We start from the raw sequence: 5,565 nt of genomic DNA on the forward strand, positions 1-5,565 counted from the left end.
GTATATTGAAAAGAAAAAACAAAAAACCCCACAAGATTGTAATTCACTTCTGTTCAAATTGTAGGGTAAAAACAGAAAAATATGTTGATTCTATTCCCCTCAGGCCATAGTGACCTGAGCTGATGTCACATCCCTGGAGCCTGATTGGCTTGGGTACCAAGGCTGGAGTGTCCTGGGGCTGAGGGACCTGGGAGCATGTAGCAGGCAGTGTATCTCCACAACCAACCTGGAGTGCCTGTTGCCCTCTGCAGAGCCCCCAACCTTCAGAAACAAGTGGGAGAAATTAAGAGTTCGGAATCAACATATACACAGTAATATATATCAAATAGATGATAAAAAGTGACTGCTGAACAGCATAGGAACACTGACGAGCACACTGTAATCACCTATACGTGAAAACGAACCCAAAGAGAATACACATCTATGCGTAATTGGATCATGTATGTGTACAACCGAAACAAACACATCAGAAATCAACAATATTCCAACACAAAATAGCAAGGAAATTACAGGGGAAAAGGAGTGGGGCATGAAGAAGTGCTGCTCCCTTGGGGCCTTTCAAGTTAACAACACCATGAAAAGCAGTGTGTGTGTGTGTGTGTGTGTGTGACTCAGTCGTGTCTGCCTCTTTGTGACCCCCGCCAGGCTTCTCTGTCCATGGAATTCTCCAGGCAAGAATACTGGAGTGGATTGCCATTCCCTTCCCCAGAGGATCTTCCCGACCCAGGGATTGAACCCTTGTCTCCTGCATCACAGGCAGATTCTTTATCACTTGAGCTACAGGGAAGTCCTAAAAGCAGTGCTCTGGGTATTTAATAGGCACAAGGATCAAGGGCTGAGGGTAAAAAATATCTTCAAGAAATGTCCTCGGTGTCACTGAAAAAAAAAATTCTAAACAAGGCAGGTGTTCAAGTGGTCAATTTCAAGAGGTAAGTTTAACTCACACCCTATAAAAGAATCACACGAAAAGATGACCACATCACCAAATATTAGACTCATGCCAATCAAAACTATAATGAGGCATTTCCTCACGTGGTTAACAAAGACTGTTGTCCAAAAGTTGACAAACAATAAATGCTGGAGAAAGTGTGGGAAAAAGGGAACCCCCTACACTGTTAGTGAAAAGGTGAATTAGTAGCAGCCACTATGAAGAACCGTGTGCAGGTTTTTTAAGACATGTATGAGAATGAAATTAGAATACTCCCTAACAGAACACACAAAAATAAACTCCAAATAGATTAAAGACCTAAATAAAAGGACAGACAATATGAAAATCTCAAGGGAAAAAGCAGAACACACTTTGACATAAAATCCGGCAAGTTTTTCTTTGACCTACCTCTTAGAATCATGAAAAATAAAACAAAAATAAATAAATGAAAAAAAATTTTAAAAATAAATGGGACCTCAGTCAGTCAGTCAGTTCAGTTGCTCAGTCCTGTCTGACTCTGCGACCCCATGAACGAAGCACGCCAGGCCTCCCTGTCCATCACCAACTCCCGGAGTTCACTCAGACTCATGTCCATTGAGTCAGTGATGCCATCCAGCCATCTCATCCTCTGTCGTCCCCTTCTCCTCCTGCCCCCAATCCCTCCCAGCATCAGAGTCTTTTCCAATGAGTCAACTCTTCGAATGAGGTGGCCCAAAGTATTGGAGTTCAGCCTCAGCATCAGTCCTTCCAATGAACACCCAGGACTGATCTCCTTTAGGATGGACTGGTTGGATCTCCTTGCAGTCCAAGGGACTCTCAGGAGTCTTCTCCAACACCACAGTTCAAAAGCATCAATTCTTCGGTGCTCAGCTTTCTTCACAGTCCAATTCTCACATCCATACTTGACCACTGGAAAAACCATAGCCTTGACGAGACGGACCTTTGTTGGCAAAGTAATGTCTCTGCTTTTAATATGCTATCTAGGTTGGTTATAACTTTCCTTCCAAGGAGTAAGTGTCATTTAATTTCATGGCTGCAATCACCATCTGCAGTGATTTTGGAGCCCCCCAAAAATAAAGTCTGACTCTGTTTCCACTGTTTCCCTAATTCCCCTTAAAAGCACTGGCACAGCAGAGGAAACCATAAATACAACAAAAAGACAAGCCCCATAATGAAACTAATATGTGCAAACAGAGACACCCATGAGGAATTTCTCTCCAAAACATACGAACAGCTTATGCACCTTGATATCAAAGAAACAACCCAGTCAAATAGGGGCACAAGATTTAAGTGGACCTTTCCCCAAAGAAGACATAGAGATGGCCAAGAAGCACATGAAAAGACGCTCAGCATCTGTAAGTGTTGGAGAACTGTGAATCAGAAGTGCCATCACCTCACACGCCAGAATGGTCAGCACAGAAAATCTATGACAATACATGCTGGAGAGGGGATGGAGGAAAAAGAACCCTCCTCCTTGTTGGTGGGAATGAAAGTCATCAAATCCACGAAGGAGAACAAGACAAAGGGTCATTAAAAACTAAAGAGCAAAGTAGCATAGGACCCAGCAATCCCAGTCCTGGGCACACATCCAGAGAAAACCATAATTTTAAAGACAGGGGCACCCAATGTTTGTGGCAGCACTGTGTACAATAGCCAATACATGGATGAAGCCTAAGTGGGTAAGGACAGATGGATGGGTAAACCAGATGGGGTACACGCACAGAGCAGTTATCGCTCAGCCATAAAAGGGTGACATCACGCCACGTCCAGCAACAGGAAAGAAGTAGAGACGATCACACTAAGTGAAGTAAGTAAGACAAAGGAAGACAAGTATCATACTTACCTGGCAGGGGAGATACCATGATCACGAAGGTGGTTTTCCCAGGGCGAGGCTTATCCATTGCACTCCGGATGTGCTGACCCCTGTGATTTCCCCAAATGTGGGAAACTCGACTGCATAATTTGTGGTAGTGGGGGACTGCGCCCCTGATCAACGTAAAAAAAAAAAAAAAAAAAAAAAAGGAAGACAAGTATCATATGATATTTCTTGGAGGTGGATTCTAAAAATGGATACAAATGAACTTCTTTACCAAAAAGAAATGGCCTTACAACATAGCAAAGCACCTTATGGTTACCAAAAGGGAAAGGTGGTGGGCAAAGGAAATGAGAAGGTGGAGATGAACATACACACACGACTCTGTGAAATGATCAACAAGAACCCACTATAGGACGAGGACCCCTAATCAACACTGCATAATAAACTACATGGGAAGAAAACCCAAAAAAGAACATGTACTATGCATCACTAGAACATTTATGCATCACTATGGATGAGTGAGTCGTGTTGCGGTACACCAGAAACAAATAAACCCTACAACATTGTAAGTCACCTCTGCTGCTGCTGCTAAGTCGCTTTGTCGTGTCCGACTCTGTGCGACCCCATAGACAGCAGCCCACCAGGCTCTCCCGTCTCTGGGATTCTTCAGGCAAGAACACTGGAGTGGGTTGCCATTTCCTTCTCCAATGCATGAAACTGAAAAGTGAAAGTGAAGTCGCTCAGTCGTGTCCAAACCCTCAGCAACCCCATGGACTGCAGCCCACCAGGCTCCTCCATCCATGGGATTCTCCAGGCAAAGGTACTGGAGTGGGTTGCCATTGCCTTCTCCAAACTCACCTCTACACCATTACAAAATACAAATTACAAAAGAGAATGCTCTCTACAAAAAGAGAATGCTGAGTATACTCCCTTCAGGCCTTAGTGACCTGGGCTGCTGCCACATCCCTGAAGTCTGGGCAGGCCGGGGTCCCTTGGACTGTCTTGGGGCTGAGGGAGCTGGGGAGGATGTGCCAGCCAAGAAGCCCTACCCCGTGGACCTGGTGACCCTGTTCCCCTATACACCAGCCCACAACCTCCAGATCCTGGCGGGTCCTCCTGCAGTGAAACTACACCTACTGCACCCAAAGGATGTGGAGCCTCTGGGCTGGAAGAGCTCTGAAAAGCCCCCTGGGTTCCATGTTTCCAGGTGATGGGGTTCCCACCTCCAGCTTCCCTCCTGAGGGTCACCCCACCTATGATGAAAGCACCCTCCACAGAATGGTGTTGCAGGAATTGGGATGTGTCCAGGGGATAGGGTAAGGAAGGAAGAAGGAATGGGAGACAAGCCTTGGATCTTCTGGCACATTCCACTCTAATTGACAATCCAGGAACAGGACTTTCCCTAAGGCTCTGGTTCCCCCAGTAACCAGGGTAGGGGCATGGAGACATGCCGCCGCCTTGTGGCCATTTCCCATAACAACAATTTAAAATCCTTAGCTCAGTTCAGTCACTCAGTCCTGTCTTCATGACCCCATGGACTGCAGCATGCCAGGCTTCCCTGTCCATCACCAACTCCCAGAGTTTACTCAAACTCATGTCCATTGAGTCGGTGATGCCATCCAACCATCTCATCCTCTATCGTCCCCTTCTCCTCCCGCCTTCAATCTTTCCAAGCATCAGGGTCTTTTCAAAAAAGTCAGTTCTTCACATCAGGTGGCCAAAGTATTGGAGTTTCAGCTTCAGCATCAGTCCTTCCAATGAATATTCAGGACTGATTTCCTTTAGGATGGACTGGTTGGATCTCCTTTCAGTCCAAGGGACTCTCAACAGTCTTCTCCAACAGCACAGTTCAAAAGCATCAATTCTTTGGCGCTCGGCCTTCTTCACAGTCCAACTCTCACATCCATACATGACTACTGGGAAAACCATAGCTTTGACTAGACAGATCTTTGTTGGCAAAGTAATGTCTCTGCTTTTAAATGCATTGTCTAGGTTGGTCATAACTTTTCTTCCAAGGAGCAAGCGTCTTTTAATTTCATGGCTGCAGTCACCATCTGCAGTGATTTTGGAGCCCAGAAGTCTGACGCTGTTTCCACTGTTTCCCCATCTATTTGCCATGAAGTGATGAGACCAGATGCCATGATCTTCGTTTTCTGAATGTTGAGCTTTAAGCCAACTTTTTCACTCTCCTCTTTCACTTTCATCAAGAGGCTCTTTAGTTCTTCTTCACTTTCTGCCATAAGGGTGGTGTCATCTGCATATTTCAGGTTATTGATATTTCTCCCGGAAATCTTGATTCAAGCTTGTGCTTCCTCCAGCCTAGCATTTCTCATGATGTACTCTGTATATAAGTTAAATAAGCAGGGTGACAATATGCAGCCTTGACGTAATCCTTTTCCTATTTGGAACCAGTCTCTTGTTGCATGTCCAGTTCTAACTGTTGCTTCCTGACCTGCATACAGATTTCTCAAGAGGCAGTTAAGGTGCTCTGGTGTTTCCATCTGTTGAAGAATTTTCCACAGTCTATTGTGATCCACACAAGCATTACTTTGCTAGAGTGTGAGCATTCTTTGGCATTTCCTTTCTTTGAGACTGGAATGAAAACTGACCTTTTCCAGTCCTGTGGCCACTGCTGAGTTTTCCAAATTTGCTGGCGTATTGAGTTCAGCACTTTCACAGCATCATCTTTCAGGATTTGAAATAGCTCAACTGGAATTCCATCACCTCCACTAGCTCTATTCATAGTGATGCTTCCTAAGCTTCCACTTGACTTCACATTCCAGGAGGTCTGGCTCTAGGTGAGTGATCACACCATCGTGAT

The 5,565-nt window shown here is 45.1% G+C and overlaps 1 pseudogene; it reads left to right on the plus strand.

The window, feature by feature from the left end:
* Positions 1–2,763: 2,763 nt before the first annotated feature.
* Positions 2,764–2,917, plus strand: LOC138991887 (U1 spliceosomal RNA; annotated as a pseudogene).
* The last annotated feature ends 2,648 nt before the right edge of the window (positions 2,918–5,565 follow it).

The sequence above is a fragment of the Bos mutus genome, chromosome 18 (assembly GCF_027580195.1).
Source record: "Bos mutus isolate GX-2022 chromosome 18, NWIPB_WYAK_1.1, whole genome shotgun sequence".
Taxonomy (NCBI): Eukaryota; Metazoa; Chordata; class Mammalia; order Artiodactyla; family Bovidae; genus Bos; species Bos mutus.